The sequence below is a fragment of the Pholcus phalangioides genome, unplaced genomic scaffold (assembly GCF_987345545.1).
Source record: "Pholcus phalangioides strain wild (caught in Gottingen) unplaced genomic scaffold, Ppha-v1.0 ptg000009l_1, whole genome shotgun sequence".
NCBI classification, from domain to species: Eukaryota; Metazoa; Arthropoda; class Arachnida; order Araneae; family Pholcidae; genus Pholcus; species Pholcus phalangioides.
The window spans coordinates 35,902,580-35,915,684 of NW_028301602.1; the positions used below are offsets into that span (position 1 = coordinate 35,902,580).

General features: G+C 34.7%; 1 protein-coding gene across 1 annotated transcript in view; it reads left to right on the plus strand.

Annotated features, from left to right (window-relative positions):
* The window catches only part of LOC149082982 (uncharacterized), a 317,105-nt gene that overhangs the window by 280,174 nt on the left and 23,826 nt on the right, over positions 1-13,105 (plus strand). The window lies entirely within an intron of this gene.

Here is a 13,105-nt window from a genome sequence, read left to right on the forward strand (position 1 = left end):
ATTTGATTATGTGGGGAACAATTCAATTGCTGAATCACAGCGTTAGTTTGTAAAATGTCTTACATAGTGTAATCTATCCATCTGTGTAAGCATCTTTTTGAAGAAAAATTTTCACATTTTTCAAGATTTTTGGCAATTTCTTCTGCTTTTTGTAAATCATACCACGGTTAATTTACGAATTTTTTACTCTTTCGGGGCATGAAGCCATTGCAATGCAAATTAGTCAACACCATCGAAATCGAATTAGATTTTCTTTTGATATTCATTTTTCAAGAGGTTGAGTAGTTATTAAAATATAAGAATTAACTTTTTATACAGTCCCAGAACCCAGTTAGAAAGTTGTTGCCTTTTCTCTGCTGATGCCGGAAGTTTTTTTTTTCAAATTTTTTATGTACAATATTCACTGAGATATTCAAATTCGAAAAACAGAGGAAATTTAAAAAAAAAAAAGAGAGTGAGCTCTAAATGCGAATAAAGCGGCTTTTCTATTTATTCAGAGCTTTTCTTTTTCCAAATTTCCTACTTTTTTCAAATTCGAATAATTCAGTGAATGTTGCACCTGGAAACATGAACATTTCTTTTCCATCAAGAAAGACAGGGCGATAACTTTCTAATTAAGTTTTGGGCCACACGGGAGACTGTATAGAAATTTAATTTTCTATTTTAATAACTGCAGAACCCCTTGCAACATGAATGGCATATCTGAGTACTACACGTTATTTGGTGGAAACTTTTTCCAATTGAAAGTACACCTCTAGGATCAACGGTTCTCCAGTGAAATGTCATACCCTTTTTTTGCTATGCACCCCCTGTATATTTACAGTTATCTACTCTTCCATATTTACAGTTGCCGTGTGAATCGCAACGCTGTATTAAGCGGGGAACTTTAAAAACTCATCAGATGGTAACTTTATCATCATTTTCTCATACAGCATCATATGATCACCTATTATTAGTTGGCATAAATATAATTTAATTATTCTGATACAGTAAAACCTCTCTTCTGCGGACACTGGTGGGGGAAAAATAAAATTTATCCAAAAAAATAAATATTTGGCTATAAAAGAGAGGGTGACCGCATCTGAGTGGTGATATCATCAATATATGCTCCATTAGTTCCTGTGGAGGTGGCTGGTAACCTCTGGAGTAAAGATGTACTTCCAACCATACTTTTTTTTTCTGAAATTTTCGCCTCCTTAGAAATTCTGTGAGCTGACTCTTATTTTGTCATGTTACCTATTTTCTTATACCAGCCATGGCTTCAATGCGCTACTGTATTTAATTGGCAGAGCGATGATGGAGCGGGTATGAGCTGTTATAGTCTCATCTACGGCAGCCAGGTATACGAGTGAATGTTCAAGGTAACTTTAACATTGTCTCTGTGGGAGAAATTTTGGGTCCTGAGGGTTTTATCCTAACAAGCAGGATCGACTGTATTTCCTCTTCGATTTGTTCAGACTCGTCTCTCGGACCACCCTCCCCCCTCCGACCAACTTCCGAAAACGGTTAACCTAAGCGCATTCATTGAGAACGCGAGAAAGAAATCCATCTGCCATTGACGCGTTCAACATTTTGCTACATTTTATAGCTGGTACCTTTTACGTAGATCCTCCACAGCTGATTAAACGTCGCTGACAGCTGCGTACCGAAACTGAGAGTATTTCTCCAAAATGATCTATCCTTCGAGTCTTATTTGCCTTACAGGCTTCGAATGTGATCTTTTCTGTACGCATCTCGAAGACAGTTTGTCATTTTCGCTGATTTGAAAACCGTCTTCTCTGAATTCATTCGTCGTTTTGAGAGAGGAATGAAGAAGTGGCGTGCACACGGCACACACACACGCATTTATATTTCTAGAAATTTCTCCGAAAAATTGCTTCCTCCTTTTGCATCCATCACTTTGTCTCGTTAGGATATTCGAGAGTATTATCCTTCCACTGCATCCTCTTTCGACTTTATCCTGCGTTAAATTTGGAAGTTTTCGGTGTGAAGAGTCTCGGTCTCTCTCTCTCTCTCATTTGCCCGAGGATATTAAAATTTTAAGCAACGCCCGGTCGAATATGGCAGCAAATGTTATTTCCGGAGAGAACATTTTTACCGAGTCATTTCGCAATTCTGAAGTGCAGATCGTTATCATTAAATTCTCGGCTGTCCCGATTTCCGCGGTTCAGTTATTACTACGTAATAAACATGTATTTCGTTTACTTGTGCACTAATGAGATATTTCTTCTCGATAGTGTTTCATTAAGCGTGAGGCATTGATATCCGTTACAATATTTCATTTCGACTTGAAAGTTCACTCCTTCGTATGCACATTATGGTATTGTAGAAAGTATTAAAGAACTCTGGCATTAATAGATTACAGGGCTGGAAAAATCTCCGAAAATTGGCATTTCCTGTCGAGCATATAACTTGAAATAAGAGATCAATATTTTACGTGCCCAAAAAAATATCATCACGATTTACTTACTTTAAAAGCGAATTTTGAAAACTGATGTATTCGCATAAGAAATATCTAGAGCGATATAATCTTTAATAGAGGAATATGGTCACATTTAAATGTAGGACCCGTGCTACCACTTATTGAATAAAACCAAAACTGTTATAATTATCAAAGCAAAATGATTATTGGTTTTAAAACGATGTGAAGAATGAAAATTAACAACATGTAATAGGGAATTTTGATTTTTTTTTCCCCCTTTACTTTTTATTCTGTGTACCGGTGTAAATTTCATGCGTCAAAATGCCGGTAAATTTTTTTACATCGACTAATTTAGCTGCCAACATAATTGCATATGAAAATCATGAGCCTAGCTAATGAAATGCAGTGAGTTTACTCGGCGTTCTTGAATTTTGATACTTCACCTACTTCGGACTTGACTCTGCAAATTCCAAATTTCCATGATAAAGTAAGCCACAACTTATCTAATTCATGTTTTCTAAAATGATTTCAATTGATTTGATGTACACTGACTCTCTGAGTACAGCATAGGCTGTAAATTTTATTATCTTCTATTGATACACCTCTTACACACGTACACTCACACACCCAACAATTCACATGCAAACAATTTCCCATCTTCTTCATCTAGCTCGTTCGGAGCAGCATCGAACAGGGAAGCTTATGGGAGTCTATGTGGACTCGGTGTGCCCAGAAAAAATTCATCCACCTCAATTAGTCAGTAAAAGACCATACGGCCGGCGTTAGACCGGTGGTCTTGGTGGCTGGCGGGGCTTTCCTTTTTCCAACATGGCCCAGCCGTTAGGTGACCTGCTTATATCCCACAATGGACAGAGCGGGGGTCATGTTTGGTGTTTGAGTAAAAGACCATATGATGCATAATCATTTTTGTAACCATATATTTTGACGTTTTTATGCTAACTAAGAAGTCTTGTCTTTCTTTTATGAACAATATCAAGATATATTATTTCAGTGGAAGTAAGGTTTTTAGTTTTCTAGAACATCCCAGCTACAGAGTCTATGACCGCACCGGGCAGCTGAATATTCGCAGCGTGGAAATAGGTCAAATTTGGTGACTACTACACTTCTGGCTACACAACATGGCTGCCAAAGAAAGAATTTCTGTGATGTTTCACGCATGCGTGTAGGAACATTTAGATCATGGCGATGGAAAAATTAAAAAAAAGAAAATGCTGAATTTTTTTTTATGCCTACGTTGGTCATGTGGTCAAAATGTTTGCATTCCTCGGGTAATAGATTTATCCTGCCGTGGTAGATTATGATCTGTAATGTCCATAATTCATTTTCATTCAGTTATTATGGACATTCAATACCCTTACAGAGAGCAGTGGCTTCAAAATAAGTGGTTCTATCCGGAAGAGAGAGAGAGAGTTGAGGCGTATTTTTGAATATTTAAATTTTCATCCTAGAGACCGTGTCGGGAATTATTTATAGAATGCACGTGGAAACACTTTGTGACGCATCTACTTCTAACCTGTCGAGAGGAGAAAAAACGCCGTTGAGTGCTATTCAATTATTTTTAAAAAGCTCGGTCTCGTAGTCTATTCGTTCATCTTAATATCCAGCTTATAATCAGTTTAGTTTAAGGTAATTTAAAAAGATTATTGAAATCACGTATTGTTAAAAATTACAATAAAAATACATGGTTGATTTTATGTTTTTAATATTGCTTCCGATTTTTTTTAATAAATCAATTTTCTCTTTGAAGTAAAATAATCCAGCTATAAAATTTTTTGGCTTTGTATTATTTTAAGTGTGGTTGTAAATTGTTGGAGATTCGTCCAGTGCGTACCAATTCATCCAAGCAGCGGGTTATTGAAGTTTTATATTGCCATTAAACGTACGTTCTTGTACAGTCGAACCCGGAACTCGGTTATAGCGAGACCTTGGCTACAAGGTCAATAATTGGTGGTCCCGATTGATTCCCACAGAAAAAATTGGTACTTAGCCCTGCTTATAGCATTGATGAAACGCAAACCTTACATATAATGACACTTTTGGTTTCGTTTTTTTTCTCTCTCTCAAGAAGTTATTGCAATTAGGGTTCAGCACATTGAAATTCTATTGATAATTAACGATTCATTGATTAACGATTAAGTGATTTATCACATGTTTGGTGGTTCGACTTTCTTATTGATATCCCTCATACCCGGGATACTCCTGTATTTTACTGAAATTTTGTCTGACTTTTTTATAAATAATATTTTTTTTAATGGTGCTTACTTAAATTCAAAATTTTTACTGGAATCGGGGGATGGATGTAATTTGCATAATTTATGAATTAACTATATAATGAATATGACTAGAAACATTCATTTCTCATATTTTTCATGCTCAAACTTCTGTCTATGAAAAAATATTGTCTAGCATTTCATTTCCCACCTAGGATTATTTACACGCAACAATTGGTTACACTTTCAAGTGATTATTGGTAATATCACACGCATTTTCAGGATCCCATATCTTCTCGTTCTCTCTCACCCAATTTTGTCACTAAAATATGTTCACCCTAATCATAATAAAATGACAACTTGATGTATAGTATTTTGATTTCATCTGATTATATTTTTCACACTTAAAAAGGCTCGGTTGTAACGGCGCCTCGATAATTATGACAAAATTTCGAGGAATCTTCGATGTCATTGTAACCGAATTCGACCGTATACTATCCACATACGTCTCGTGTTATTTAGTTCCAATCATCACGAAGAGTTACAGCTATTCGGCACACTATGAAATAAATAATTTCAGAAAGTCGGCAAGAAAAACCATTCGGCGTAAGAAGTTGAGAGCATCTAATTTAGTGAGATTTCGAGCCAAAGATGAGATTTTCTCTCCCATTCGTTTCATGTATAAATGCATTCTTTCCTTTAAGCTGCTACATTTTCTCTCCAAGTACGTTTTCCAAATCTGTAGGTTCCATTATCCCTCCTACAGCCCGCACGTAACCTGCAGCTGCGTTATCAATAATTTTGATGGAACTTTTAACTGCAGCTCCTTCATGTTCCTTTTCTTTTTTTGCCTTTTCTTTCCGTGACGCAATTTCCAAGAAAAATTTCTTAGAAATTTTCTTTTCCCTCCTCCTCCAAGTCCCATTGAGCTCGGGGAAAAAAAGTAGAAAGTTTTATTCTCGGCTTCAACTTTTCTGTACGGAAAGAGTTCGTTTTTATTGCTCTCACTCTACTTCTTACCTCGGTAGTAAATGAAATAAAATTTTTTTGCTACGGCATCAGATACTGCCTTGATACGAGTTAAAAAAAAAAAGCACCATGTTCTTCTTTTGAGGAAATTAATTCGAGGTATTTTTTTTAATATATCTTGTTATATTATTCTTTTTTTTCCCGATGGTTCGCCTGATTGACTCTTTTTCGCTCTCCTTTGGGATATTAATAGCAAACATAAACTCGTATTTTTGCTTCCTAAACCAGGGAGCATAAAATAAAATCTCGAACTGCTCCATATCTATCGAACTATTACATTCTCGGGGATTTTATTAAAGAATCGCCTTGAACGTGAGTTATTCCGTTTAAAATGAATATCGAATACATTCTCTGCTTTGAAAAAAAAAAGATTATAGAATTTAGTTCGTCGTAAATTCCTTCTTAATGATGTATATTGGGAATTTGAAGTGTCTTTGAAGGAAAATTTTTTAAAAAAACCGTTAAATACTGGTAAACCGTTTTGTTTACCCGCATTCATTACTGTTTTTCCTAACTTTCCTCCATTTTTCGAATTCGAATGTCTCAGTGAAAATTGCGCTTTGAAATGCAAGATATTTTTTGTCGTCATCGATTGAGACACGGCAACAACTTTCTAAACGACACGCGTGTAGGTAGAAAACTTTTTTCATTTTATTTTAATAACTACACAACCCCTTGAAGCATGAATGACATATCTGAGTACTACACGTTATTTGGATATTTTTTCTAATTGGAAATATGCCTCTAGGATCAACGGTTCACCGGTAAAATGTTTATGCATCTTGTTTTATTATCCTTTCTCGGATAGTTCACTTGATTGACTCCTTTAGCTCTCCTTTGGGATATTAATAGCAAACAAAAACTCGTTTTTTTTTTTTGCTTCCTAACTGAGGAAGCATAAAACAAAATCTTGAATTGCTCCGTTTCTACCGAACTACATACTCAGAGATTTTATTTAAAAAATCGCTGTGTACGTGAGTGATTCCGTTTAAAAATGAATATCGAATGCATTCTTTACTTCAAAGAAATGAAATTTTTATAGAATTCATTTTGTTTTAAAGTTGTTCTTCGTAATGTACATTGGGAATTTTTGAAGTGTTTCAGAAACAACTATTATGCTGGAAATTAGTTTTCCTTTCTTGGAAATAATATGATTATCGTTGAATTTTCAATACGTTTAGGAAATTATTCAATACGTTCTTCAAATTCATTTTACAGTAAACTTAATTAAATCTTACTCAACTTTAATTAATCCTAATTGTTTCTTTAAGAAATCCGATGCGAAAAAAAGATTCAAATATTACCTTTTATAATAGTTATTCATTTTTTTAGGACATTTTTTTTTTCTTTATTCTCATAATCAAATTTCTCTCAATATCTTTTATAATTTCTTATTCCAATAGAATGGGACGTTGAAAATATTTATCGGTGCCCTGTTTTCTATATTATTTGAGTATAACGTGAAGAAATTTATTTTAGGGTTTTTTTTTTATATATATCTTGTTACGTTATTCTTTTTCCGATGGTTCATTTGATTGACTCTTTTCTTCTCCTTTGGAATATTAATAGCAAGCATAAACTCGTATTTTTGTTCCTAACTAAGAGAACATAAAATAAAATCTCGAATCGCTCCGTATCTATTGTACTATTACATACTCGAGGATTTTATTAAAAAATCGCTATGTGTACGTGAGTGATTCCGTTTAAAAATGAATGTCGAATGCATTCTTTGCTTCAAAGAAATGCAGTTTTTATAGAACTTATTTCGTTTTCAAGTAGTTCTTAGTAATGTATATTGGGAATTTTTGAAGTGTCTCATAAATAACTATTATGCTGGAAGTTAATTTTCGTGGTTTTTTTTTGGAACTATTGATATGATAATCATTGAAGTGAATTTTTGTCGAGAAAATTATGCAATGCATTCTTCTCTCTGATTAATTTTTGAGTAACCTTAATTAAATCTTACTCAACTTTAATTAATTCTAATTGTTTCTATAAGGAATCCGAGTTGTTAAAAAGACCATTCAAATTAGCTTTTACAATTAATATTCAGTTTTGTGGAAATTTATTTTCATTATTTTCATCATATTCCTCCCAATTTCTTTTATTTTACCCCAATAGAGTTAGGAATATTGGAAATGTTTATTGGTGGCCCTGTTCCTTATATTATTTGTGCACAGAGTGTTCTATAATCAACTGAACATTTTTTGTTTTGGAATGCATATAGGAGACAGAACTTCATTCTCTTTCGTTATTGGACTACATGTTTATAATACTGTTATTGATACAGCGTTATTTTTTAACCCCTTCACGTACAGGCTTTTGAGATCTGAATGATCATCTGTAATTAAGTATCTTCAATAAATTTCAAAAAACGGGTTTTCCTGTTCGCATGTTAGAAATAGAAGGGGGGGGGAAGTGCAGTAGATTTCTCTTTCGCCCTCATCCTCCCCATGTTTTCTCTTTCTATCTCGTTTTTATATTATATATTACATGCGGGGGTAGGGATAATCACTAAACAGGGGTATAGAATGAACGGGGAGGGGAAAAAACAACTTCCGTTCAGAGGGAAGCAATGAAACTTCGCGATGATGAGAAAAGAGGTAAAAAACCCGGGAGGAGAAAGAGCTGGAATGAATTTCTTCCACTTACGTTAAGACGAGATATCGTGTCCTTGATCGTTGGGGGGGGGGGGGGGGGGGGTGGGTTTAACAAAATTTCTTTTTAGAAATATTCAGAAAGTAATCATCACACACAGCATAGGAAATCTTTAATTTCTAGAAAACGAGCTTTTTTCCCAGAAATTCGCCGCATGGTAGGAGGCTCTGATTTCTGGCTCGTGTAAGATGGCGCACCTCCACGTTTGTACTCTAGATACGTTAAGGACCGTAAACAACGAATTCGATAGCAGCGAGATTGTTCTCAATCACCCAATCATCACCCAGGAGCTATCAAATGGCCTCTTTATTCTCATGACGCAAATCATTAGGCCTTCTTTCTTTGGGGGATCAATCGAAGATTTGGTCCGCAAATCGCCCCTTAAGACTGTGAATGAACTCGAAGACGCTGTCATTGAGGCTTTTTCTCGCTATAACTCAAGATACTCTAGACAAATTCGTAGAAAGCTTTGAAGAAAGAGTCTGATACATCTTGTGGTGATAAGAAGTAAATCATTTTAAAAATCAGTTTTTCTGAGCTAATTTTAAAAAATCACAGTTGCGTACATCAAATTAAATGTTTTTAAAATAAAAATTTTACTTGAATACAAAGTATAGTTTTTGATACATTTTTGAACATTGTATTTTCATAAGTATACCAGTTCAATCACATTATTAAGAAGTTCTCTTTAGAATGTCAGAAGCTTATTGAGAAATATGTCCCTTAAAAATTATGGATGTCAAATATCCAAAATAAAGGTAATTTTCTGAAAACAATTGCTAACTATGGGAAAAGGTACACGGTACCTTTTCGTACGTACACGGCTTAACACGCATCACTGATTTACATTCACCGTGACCCCCATAGCTCAAGAATCCCTGGCTTTAAACGGTTTGTACGACCGATTTCGGAAACCATTGCAAATCAAGTTTGGATCGTTACCCATAGCTCAAGAATCTCTGGCTGAAAGTAGATTTGTACGATTCATTTTGGAAAGACTGAGGATAAAGTTTCCGTCGTAACCCATAGCTATAGAATACTCGGTTATACGACCCACCTCGGAAGCCCCTGCTTACCCATAGCTTAAGAGCCCTTATATTAGACGGATCATTAAGGCTGGAGTTGCAAAAAGTCGATTCAAAAATTTTATTGATCCTTATATAGAGTGAGAGAAGATACAGAGTACGATTCATCAAGAATGTCATTGACGGTGATGAATCCACCATCGAAACTTTTTTCCTCTCGTAGAGAAGAACATGATCGCAGATTTTCTGAAATGGAATAAACAAAAAATAGAAAGTGGTATGAATGATGAAATCGGTGGTGAAAGAGACGAAACGCCATCCATCACCGAATGTTTGTCAGTTGAAATGCTGGGGAAAGTTGGTGATTCGTACCAAAATCTCGCTACATTTTCATGGTTAAGTTTCTGAACAAAAAATAAACCCATCGTTTTTTTTTAAATTTCTTTAGTTCGTCTCAACTTGTTTTAGCAGGATGTTGCAAGTTGCGGATTGCTGCGCATTATTCGTAAATATTTTTTTCGAGAATTTGGAATATATAGAAGTAAATATTTTTGAATTAATTTTTTTTTTTTTTGTAAAAACGATTTTTTTCTTAAATATTCACTTATGTGAGTAGAAAATCTACATTTTCACTCGCAGCTTTGTTGATCACGTTTTTATAGAAAAATAGACATTTCTTTGCGAAAACGTGACACAAATAACCCTCCCTTCCTCAACATTTCATTATTGATGAATGAAATTTGCATCTTCGGGTTATATGTCACTGTGAATTAACTGAACTATGAAGTTTTATTAATAAGTACAGTAACCTTGTGCTTATAATCTTCATATGCAAATATTCCTTTTAAATAGCCTTTGGTGAGAAATGCAGTGCCAAAGCAAGTCTGTGCTGCAGACAGTGTAGTGATTTAAAGTGCATTTCATTGAATAAGAAAATGAACTTGGAAAATATGTGAGATAAATATTTATTTAAATTTAAAGTCATATTCATAAAAGCACTATTTATAAATTGTCCAAATGTCTTTCATCCATGATTCTAGTGAAGATGACGAATTAACGTAAGCTTTGTTGAAAAAACCTGGAAAAACGGTCTTGGGAGAAAGCGCCTTAAAAACGGATGCAAAAGTGATGAAAAATGTGTCGTAATATCCGAGGTCGCTGTGTTTACATCGCCGCTATAAGCAAAACTGATTAACACTTTGTCTACGAAAACCAGCCGAGACCACCAATAAAATATTGAGCGTTATAACCAAGTTTGATTATAATCTGCGCTAAAAAATTTCGATGTTTCTTAATGCATATTTCACGGAATATTCTCAGTAAAATATGGTACAAGGATAGGCGTAGGTAGAATTTTCTCAAGGGGGGTGTTTTCGAAAAAAATTTTCTGGGGTGGGGGTTTACGTTTGAAAAATAACCTAGAAAATAACACTAATCTCGACTTGGGGTGGGGGGGGGGGCTTAGAATCCCACACCCCCCGCCCTTTGCGTACGCCAATAGGTACAAGCAGAAATTTGATTCTATATGTACATAATACATAGCTGCCAAGTCTCCCGAATTTTTCGGGAATCTCCCGAATTTTAACTTCATCGCTCGACCTCCCGAAAAGTTCTTAAATCTCCCGAATTTTTACGAAAATCACAAAAATCCCTAATTGTCCCTAAACATTCCCTACTTCATTAAAAAAAAAATCTCCGCTTATGAAAACAATCCCCAAGGAATTTCTTTCGGGGCATGAAGACTTTTTTTTCCCCTTTTGAAATGACGCCACACGTCGTAAATGGGGAAATCCCCTTTTTAAGGAAGTTTTACAAACCCTCTGATGGTAACAAGAAAGTTGCTTGTCTTATCCTGCAGGGAAATGGCTTAGCAGCCAATAGCCCTGGATAATAATTGAAGATTATGGTGACGCGTATATGGTCAAAATTTCTTTTGTTGAAGTTACGTACGTGCGATATAACAAAGCATGAATACTGATAAGCAAAAACATATTTAATCAATTTTAAAGATACTTATTCCGATGAATTTCCTTTCATCAAACGTTCCAGAAGAGGGCCGACTTTTCCTTTTTGTACAAATTGTGTTACGGACATAAACATCGGTCATGGAAAGACTGCCATCATCACTCATGTGAAATGAAAAAAAAAACCCATCAAGCAAGCGTTACAAAAAGTCAGTCTTCTTCAAAAATTGACGGTGTTTTCCTTCATCTTCCGATGATTTTGGGGTCATTCGCGCAGAATGTTTGTCCACAGCGTTTCTGATTGAACACAATATTTATTTTTACATCATTGAAGTTTTGGCCTCCAATTTCACTTGTTTTTTGCGTAGGAATTTTATTCCCAAGGGTTTAACTTCCATGTGTGTAAAATCCCTATTTTAATTTGACTTCAGTTTTTGAGTAGGGATTTTATTCCCTACGCTTTAACTTTTACGTTTGGAAAATCCCTATTTTATTTGGAAAAATCCCTATTGTATTTATTAGGGAGTGGTTTTAGCATAAAATACGGGTTTGCGCGAAAATCTCCCGAATTTTCATTTTCAAAAGTTGGCAGCTATGATAATATAGAAACTGCTAATTACTAATGACATAAATAGTCTTATTAGTTAGAAAGTATAATGTTGGAAGACTGTTTGATGTACTCGGAATATCTTGTTACGTCTTTTTTTTCTTCTTATTTTTAATAGATTCGAACCCAAAACAGCCGGGATACACGTACAATAGGCGTATGTTTTCATTTATGTATGCAGTCGTGTTTCTAAAAATATAAATGATACCATTTTTGAAATCTGGTATTGAAGGTATACTTTAATCCCGGCACGTTCGATTTTTCAGCTGAGTTAGCACAGATAGAAAAGGAAAGAAAACGGCTTTGTACTCTTTCTATTTTTCTATCTTCTTTTTTTTTTCATTTCACTTTTTGAGAAACGTGATTCTTCCCGATTTTTCAGAAACATGATCTCTTTCTTCGAGGTTAGTAGTATCACAAATACAGAAGAGTTTCGTTTTCAGAATGTAGAATAAGTTTTTCTTGTATTCTGTGTGTCTTTTGTTTGATGAATTCAATTACCTCCGGTTTGCAGAGCACTGTTACGGTTGGATTTTGAACTTGAACACGATAATTATTCAGTATCTGGCTATTCAGGCTCAAGGCTCAGTATTTTCTGTCAGAAACCATGATTTCTATTGCTTCACGTTTTTAAAGATTTTTTTGTCGCAGTCGAACTTGGTTAATTCGAGGTCCAAAGTCACTGGGAAAAACTTCGAATCATCGAATTAATCTATCCTGGAACCGTAAATTGGCTATAAATTACAACGTAATCATCAACATTCACGTAGGATAATAATTATCAGTTATTAAAATTTTATCAGTTACGAAACAGTTTTCCAAATTTTGCTCATCATCATGCTATCAATGAAACATACTTTGATTAACGTATTAAAAGTTTTGTACTTTCCATACTTTTTATGACGACGAAAAGGATTCAGGTTTTGAATGGTACACTTTAATCTATAGGTTGGAAAGTATAATCTATATTAAGTGGTCCACAATCTCAATGCACTCCATCTCAACGATGTCCAAATCATCAAAAAAAAAAAGCGTAGAGGAGAAAAACAGTATTTTCAAACTTTTATAAATCTTCAAAAATTTGTTGTTTAACTACTTGATCGAGAAAAGCAAAGTATGGTTTCTTGTAAATTTTTTTCAAACTAAATTTTCTCATACAAAAATCATGA